This window comes from Nelumbo nucifera, chromosome 2, assembly GCF_055504915.1.
Source record: "Nelumbo nucifera cultivar China Antique chromosome 2, China Antique-T2T, whole genome shotgun sequence".
NCBI lineage: Eukaryota > Viridiplantae > Streptophyta > Magnoliopsida > Proteales > Nelumbonaceae > Nelumbo > Nelumbo nucifera.
This window is the reverse complement of record NC_142650.1, coordinates 88602581-88611706: the sequence shown is the minus strand read 5'-3', so window position 1 is coordinate 88611706 and position 9126 is coordinate 88602581.

Below are 9126 nucleotides of genomic sequence, written 5' to 3'. Positions count from 1 at the left end.
ATTAATTTCCCTGGTTGTTTATTCATTATAATATGGTTTGGTAAAGAATTTTTCAATCAACACCATGGGATGGTCTCCAATGAATAAAGAATATTGGATAGAACATCAAAGTTTTAGCAGAACGTTTGAGTTTAAACATGATTTAATTTATAAAGAATTATCTTTAGAACTTTAAAGAATATTGATAGAACTTCTCTGTGTCATCCAAATTAAATATTTGATACTAGAAACATTCATTTGGAATCATATTCTAGTTAGCTGATTTTTGAGCCTATCACTCTCCATTCTAGGAGGGTGGGACACCTGAGTAGCTTACCCTAGGTTGGAACACATGGCAAGTTATATGGCCCCAAACTATGTTAGAAGTCTTGTGTCTAAGTAGCTATGAAAAGTCCCTACTTGTCATCAATGACCCCTAATCATAATTCACAATGTGTCTAATCTTCCAATCTCACTCTTTTGATTAAAATAACATTAACATTATACACCAGAAAATGCCACACTTCAACAACTTCAGCATTTTAACTACTCTGATACTTATGGTTTATAACTTTAACCCAGCACAGACATGACAAGACTTGATCATGCCCAATCTAGCTTCTAAAATAAACATTCCAAATATTTCCACAAAATCTCTATGTTCTTTTTAATTATATAAGGTCTATTGCTTTCCTTCTTGTTTTTCTTCTGTTAGAAATAGCAAGGCATGAATTTTTGCTAGTATACGGTCACTAATTAAGAAAGTATTATTTAATAAAATGAACATTTTCACTAATCTGCTAAACCAACCCATAGTTTCCTGATTAAACTTCCTGCTTGTGTGGTACTAATTGGCCTTGATTCATAATGAAGGAAAATTACAAATTGGGGTAAACCATGCACAAGCCATAATCTTTTATTTATTTTGTTTATAATTAAGGAACATGTTAATTACTTGCTTTTGTAAAATAGAAAAATAAGTAAGTTGGTTGACAAAAAATGGATGATTTTTGTCTGAAACTTGTCTCTGTGTCCCTGTTCCACATTGCTTACTTGGTTTTAGTAGCAAATATATAAATGTTCAAGGTTACTGATCATAATAAGGCAAAGTTTTTCTGAACTTGGTGCTAAAGATATCGGGAATGTAGGATTTGATGACCATCTCAGTATTTACAGAACGAAAACTCAAATCAGTAATCTCTTGGTTGAAAGCAGAATTCACCCATCTGGAATTTTGTATGCCTAGAAATTCATGTGATATTTAGCTAAAATGATTAAGCATATGTTTCAGTTTCCTTGAAGCTACAAATTATTATTCCATCTAGAGGACCATCCTTGAATTAGCAACAAACTATTGTAGGCATGGCCAAAGTATTGTTCCGTGTCATACTCTAATGTATAGAATCTATAGGCATGGTCAAAGTATGTACTTAATTTTGCTCATGGCTAAATATAATGAATGTTATTTTTGTATTATTTCTCTTATTTCTCATACACTTAAAATATGAAATATGTATTTTTTTTCTCTTCGTCATACACCTAAATTGTATGTTTGCATGTTTTTTTTTCTAGATTTTGTTCAAAATGTCAGAAAGTTATACATTTTTTCTGATTTTTTTCTGCAAAAGTTATAGACTTTATTTTTATAATTTTCTACTTTTTTTTGCATTTTCTACAATTTTCTGCATTTTTCTGGAATTTTCGGCATTTTCTGCTATTTGTCTGCATAATGTTTTCAATATTCTGGTATTCTCTTCTATTTTCTGCTATTTGTCTGCAATTTTCTGGTGTTTTCTGCATTTTCTGTAATTTTCTGTTATTTTTTGCATTTTCTTTAAATTTTTGCTAGTTTTGGTAGTTTCTGCATTTTCTGGTATTTTCTGTAGTTTTCTGCAATTTCCTGGTATTTTCTGCAATTTGTTTGCAATTTTATGCTATTTTCTGGTATTTTCAGCATTTTTTTGCAATTTCCTGGTATTTTTTGCTAATTTTCTGCAATTTTCTGCATTTACTGCAATTTCCTGGAATTTTCTGTTATTTCTGAACTTTCGGGGATTTTTGTAATTTTCTGCTATTTTCTTCAACTTCCTAGTATTTTCTGGTATTTTTCTGCAAATTTCTTGTATTTTCTGCATTTCTGAAATTTAATGGTATTTATGCAATTTCTGCTCTTTTCTGCATTTTTCTACAATTTGTTGGTATTTTCTGCATTTTCTGCAATTTTCTGTTATTTCCTGATATTTTCTTCATTTTCTGTAAGTTTCTGTAATTTCTGCATTTTTTTGCTATTTTGTGGTATTTTTCTGCAATTTTTTGGTATTTTCTGCATTTTTTGTTATTTTCTGTAATTTCTGCTATTTTTCTATAACTTTCTGCTATTTTCTGCTATTTTCTTCAATTTTCTGCTATTTTCTGCAGTTTTCTGCTATTTTTCTGCAATTTTCTGCAATGTTTTGCTATTTTTCTGCAATTGTCTACTACTTTCTGCATTTTCTGCTATTTTCTTCAATTTTTACTATTTTTCTGCATTTTCTAGTATTTTTTGCAATTTTCTACATTTTTTGTGAATTTCTGCAATGTTTTCTGATTAATTTTTGCATTTTCTGGTATTTTCTGTTATTTTGGCTATACGGGTCAACCCGACCCGTTTATACAACGTGGCAATCTCAGGAGAGTTGTTTCTCTCAAAAAGTTGTTATTTTTCGGGTATTACATCCAAAGACGCCCCGTTTCTACCATGTAGCATCATTTAGAGGTGTTTCATAAAAAATGTTATTTTTGGGTACATGGGTCAATCTGACCCGTTTATACCACTTGACAATCTCGGGAGAGTTGATTCTTTAAAAAATGGTTGTTTAGGGTATACGGATCGATTCGACCTGTTTATGTATTTATATGCGATGGTAGGTGGGTTAGTATGGGTGAGGGTGGGCAAGGGTCATATGAATGGGTCAAGTGGGTTAATATGGGTGGGTCAGGGTTAGGGTGGGTTATGACCCTTTAACAAGCATTGATGATGAGTCATAGTGGGTTGGTGGGTCAAGATGGATATTCAACCCTTACCCAATCCAACCCAACCCACCCATTTTCCACCCCCGTACTTAGGGTCTAGTACCACTTTGGTCTCCAAACTTTAAAACGTGACAATCCAGTACCCAAATTTTCAAAACGCAACAATCTAGTACCTCTCATTAATGGACCATTCATCAACATGCAAAAAGACGCAATTACCTTCACGTTTTCAATAACCGAGTGATTTATTTTTTTGAAATAACGAAAATGAACTCCACTATAATATCTTTTCTCTGTGAGCGGTAAACCACTATTCACCACTCCGTGCCTTAACATTCTGAAGAGACTAGTTATTTAATTGTTGACGAAAATGGTCTCCACCTTATCTGGCAGACATGCGTTTGTCTGTATAGACAGAAAGTAAAGAGTTCAAATCAGCCCCCCACAAGACTGCCCCCAACAATGCCCCACAGCATATCCCTACCGTGTATTGGAAACATTTCCTGATGATGACATCACCATTCCTGGTATTATCATCGGGAAATGTTTCTAATACACCGCAGGAATGTGTTGTGGGATGTTTTGAGGGGCAGTCTTGTGGGGAGCTGATTCGGTCTCAAAAGTAAATGTACAATCCATGTAAAGTTATACCAATGAGACCCCACAAAATTATCCATTAATTTGTTAATTCATGGAGAGGACAAAAAGGATAGTGCCATCCATTCAATTTTTCTTATCATTTATTCCAACTTTTATTTATGTATGTGTGGTTCAAGTTTGTTTATGTATGTAATATTATTGGCACATCAAGCTGTTGTTAGGTAGCTTATAAGTTGAACCCGTATGCCACTGATCTATTAACATGCCACTGATATGGTACAAAAAACATTTATGTGTTGGATCATCAATGGGCTTGTGTTTATTTGTCTCCATTGATGTTGTTCACTTTGTATTTGTTTTTAGATGCCCACTTTGTTGACTTGTTTTTAGCTATATATTTTGTTCACTTGTTTTTAGTTACTCACTTTGTTGACTTGTTTTTACATGTTCACTTTGTCTCCATTAATGTTTCCTAGTGTTTCCTTCAAAAATCTAAATAAATAAATAAATAATAAAATAAGATAAATAAAGTTCTAATCAACTGAGCAAAATCGAACTTTAAAATGATTATAGGCTATTTAGATAGCCAAGACACAATATGCATCCAATGGTTGTGTCTAATATTAAAGTTTAGGCCTTTGAAAAGTGCAAACAAATGACCCCTTAGTTAAGTGGCATATTTTTTTCACAGGTAGGATAAAATCTTTAAAATGTCTAACTAAGATTTTGGGTTCTTTTTCTGGGTTTTGAAAAGGGGGGGAGTTGGTCAATGGGATTTTGATTCCCATTCACCAAAAATCCCATGTTCTTTTTTCAGATTTATGTGAGGACCAAGGAAAGTTTATTTTCCTGGGAGTGATACCTATCTCCTAGGTGGGTAAATAACTTTCCCACCTTGGGGGAAAATTGTCAACACTTGAAAAGGACAAAAATGCCCCTTGTAATAATGGGTTTTTGTGGATAAAATGGTCATTGCCTTGTTTACATGGGAAATAAAAGAACATGGGTAAATGCACTTACCCGGGTAAATCTTTCCTGGGAAACAATTACATGGGTAAGTGCATTTACCCAGGTAAATAGCTTACGAAAATGCAAACAGGACCTTTAAGTGAACATGGGTAAGTGCATTTACCTGGAAATGCCTGAAGTATTCTCTCAAGCATGCTACCTATTGACTCTTATAATAGAAACAAAACCTGAAACAGTTATAGGGATTTATACCTTTCCAACCTTTGAAAGAGTGGAAGGGAGTGAGGCCCATGAAACATTACCATCTGATCAATCCTCTATTACTAATATAAACCTTGACCAAATTTATTTATGAAATAAAAGTCTAAGACAATTCAGGGGCAAAGCATGATCTGGGTTGGTTTTTGGCTATCAACTTCAGTCAATTTGAGTTGGTTGCCCCCTCCCCCCTTATACTCAGACTGCTAATGTTTGCTCTATCATTAATTTCTTTTTTTTTTCTCAATTTTGCATTCCAGGGTCCTTTAGGCTATGTTTGGTTTGAAGGAAAAGGTAGAGAAAGGAAGGGAAAGGTATGAAAACCTATACAAAGTTTGTGAAGGTTTCCTTGCCTTTCCCTTACTTTCCCTACTTTTTCCTTCAAACCAAACATAGATTTAGATTATGTTTGGTTTGGAGGAAAATGTAGGGAAAGGAAGGGAATGGTAGGGAAGTCTTTACAAACCTTGTATTGATTTTCCTGTCTTTCCCTTCCTTTCTCCATCTTTCCCCTCTAACCAAACATAACCTTAGGCTCTGTTTGGTTTGTAGGATGGGGATGAGAAAAAGGGAATATTTTCAAAATATTCCTTTTTTTCTCTCATTTGTTTCAAGGGAAACAAGGGGATGGGATGAGAAAAAAAGTGGGATGTGAGATCCCAAAATTGTGTAATCGGGGTTGCACCAAAACCGTGCGACCTCGATGGAAAAACTTGAGAAAACTTGATTTTCATCTTCATCCTCATCACTGTTGTTAATCGCTGCTGTTAGTAATCTTGGTAATCGCCACCACCGCTGTTGGTAATAGTCGCTACCGGTAATCTCCATTGTTGTTCTACCTTTTGCCGCCACCACCGCTGTTGGTAATCGCCTTTGTTCTTCTCGATGCTGCCACCACCACTGTTGGTAATCGCCATTGTTGGTAATTGCCACTGTTGGTAATTGCCCTGCCCTTCTACCTTCTACCTTCTGCATAAGGAAACCGACAATAGATGGTTTCAGGAACTTTTTAACCCCTTTTGTTGGAAGCATGGGCTCTGTAAGCTATGCCAAATGCGTCATTCATATACAGGTCAGCCAGAGAAGATAACTTCTTCGCAAACTCAAGGTCGTTCTTCTCTTCCTCCTAGTAAAACCTAACATTCTCAAGGAGTATAACACCTCCTTCTGGGATTGCCACCACCAGCTTCTCGACTTCCTCATCGATAGTCATTGGCCATCACAACCTATTAAAAGCATAAGCATGAAGTAAGCAAGAGGAATCTGCTGATTCCAGTTTCGCACGAGGTAACACCATTGATGATGATCCTCACGAAGGCATTCACCAGTGATAAGGGTGGACTGAACCTCCGAGATCTCTGTTTTGTATTGGGTAATTTTCCTACTATTTTCCCATGTAAAACCAAACAATGGAAAGTTAAATTTTTACACTTTCCCATCCCACTCAAATCTTCCCACAAACCAAACAGAGCCTTAAGGATTGCAAATGCTGCTCAACGGATGGCTAATGTTACATGGGGTAGCAACGGACCTGTCACACCCTTTGATGAGATACTAAAGAAGTAAATATAGTCAAGCTGAGCTTAGTGGGACATCATTGTTCTTTGGATAAATATAGGAATGGCAACGTGTAGGGTACCCGTGCAAATTGTCCTACCCATTCCCAAACCCGCCTATGTATCCCTGATTCCAAACCCATCTAACATTTCCTCTCAATTTCCCCAACCCATCCCGACCTGTCCCACCCATTAAACCCCATAACCTAATGTTTTCTACTAAAAAAATTCTTAATCCTTATAGTGTGAATTCAACTTGGATCAATTAATGATAATGTCAATTCTCTTAACCCTACTTTAAGCCACGAAGCCATCTCGCCATTTGTGTTATTTAATGAAATAAAATAGATTTTATTACCTTCTGTATTCATGAAAACAATCAATACATGTATATGATAAACAATTCCAACTAAAAATTAAAAGAAAAAATATTTAAAATTAGCATTTTATAACTAAATGAAATAAACAATCTATCAAATCCAAATTTACATCAAACAATGTTTTTAATCCCAAGAAATTTATCCAAATAAAATATTAATAATAGAATATCTTAGTACTTAAAATTTATTAATTTGTGCATGATATATAATATAATAGGTTCATATTTATGCATCTCGAGTATCAAGTATCAGATATCCTAAAGTCAAAACCCAAACCCGTCCCAAACCTTATAGGGTTTTAATCTAAAATCCCAAACCCTATAAGGTTTTGATAAATGGGTCCTATTAGGGTCGGACGGGTCAGATACCCAAAAAATCCCACGAAATTGCCATCCCTAGATATATATTGGATAGTTCTGTACTATATCTGATGAAACTGTTGTTTTTGTAATTTTAGGTACCTCTACTTCTTTAAAAAGGGAATCCACATATTATTAGTGCAATAATGTAGGGCCTAATCGGGCTAATAACAAATGAGATGCAATCAACAACACAACAACATATACATTTGCAGAAAGGTGGGTGGTATGGGTGAAAACTATGAATCCATTAAGGTGTGATTTGCATAAGAATACATATAAAAGTGGCAGACAAATTACTTTGTTTTGGAACTTCATAATGATTTTATTTTTTGGCTTTCCATCTCCTCGAAGAAATAATGAGGTGGCTGCATTCTTACAAGGGGGAATTAGTTCAAGTGAATTAGTTTGACTTTTGAAGGTTTTTGAATTTTTGTCACCGCTCAGTTATTCAAGTATGCGTTTGGTAACGTATACGTTTTTTCATTCAACGTTTGTACTTTATTTACTTACAAAACTGAGAAATGTAATAATTACAATCGTTTATGACAATTAAGCACCACTAGATGCCACTAGGCTCCACATCAGCATAACAATGAAAAAACGCCTGACCGTTTGGGGAAGCTTTAAAAAATAACTTCCCCAAACGATAGACATGCACAAAAACCGAAGTCCACTTTTGCCATTCTCAACACATATGGAAGAGCAAGAGAAAGAAAATGCTGAATTGGTGCCTATATGGCAGCGTTTATTGAATAAACGCCCATGGGACCAAAAACCCTGCAAGTGCATTAGGTCATCAATAATAAATATGTACTTTTGGTCATTTTCTTGGAGCCTATTTGAGCAATTACATTCTTTTCTTTTAGTTTTTCTTCTTTTTAGCCGTGTCTAATTAAAGATGCAACAACTATGTTTTTATGTTCATCACTGAACATGCAAGTTTTATGTTCAACTTTGCACTAATTGTTATAGCTTGGCTTTTATGCATTAGTGTGATTGGTGTATATAATATTTTTCACTGGAATCCCCATGCAAGGTTCAAAGTATCATTACGTATTGGCCGATACGTATCATTCCAGGACCCTTCCAATACACCCCTACAGTGGGTGTATTGGGGGTCTGACCGGTTCAGGGGATGGAGGGGTCCTAGACCGGCTCCCTTGGACCAATTTTGAAAAAAAATAAAAAAGGTAAAAAAACGAGTTTTGAAATGCCCGATACACTCCTACCAGCATATCGGGCGTATCGATATTTTGAACCTTGCCCCCATGTGTATCAGGCACTCTCTCCTTACTACATGTACAAGTTTTTGAAGAAGACACAAAGAGGAAGTTGGATCCTATTGTGCATTACATGCATTACAAGTAATGTAATGGGAATTGGAAAGAAGCAATCTTTAACAACTCTTCACTCTCTTTTGAAATCATACCATTTCTTGATCAATCTCCACTATACCTGAACAGAGAGCATTGGGATGTTCATATAATGGATGCAGAAACACAAATTGAAACAACCACAAGCACCCATTAGAAAAATATGCTATCAAAATAGACATAAATGAGAGAGAGAAAGAAAGAGTGCACAAGAGGGCCAAGTTCTAGGCTACAAGTTCATCAACATACGGTTCATTAACAACCAAATCTAGGCATGGCCAGAAATAAGACAAACAAACACATAATCCTAACTCTAGTTCTTGTACATGTGCATGCCAAAATACACAACAAATAACACAATGAGTAAGACCCTCATGGTCTTCAACCTTCAATAACTTCTTGTTGAGAGGACTCCATAACATCCAGATAACAGGGCATGTCATCTACTAGTTCCTGAAGCTCCCGATAACATTGATGTTGGGATACCTTCATTAGAAAAGTTTGTGGCAACAATCCATTGAAAAAAAAATGCATGGCGGAGGTACGCTGCCCTAAATACAATCGAAGGAAATGGAGATCAACATCTCATCACTGTAATAAATATGATACACACATTATTTAATTGAATTGCTTACTT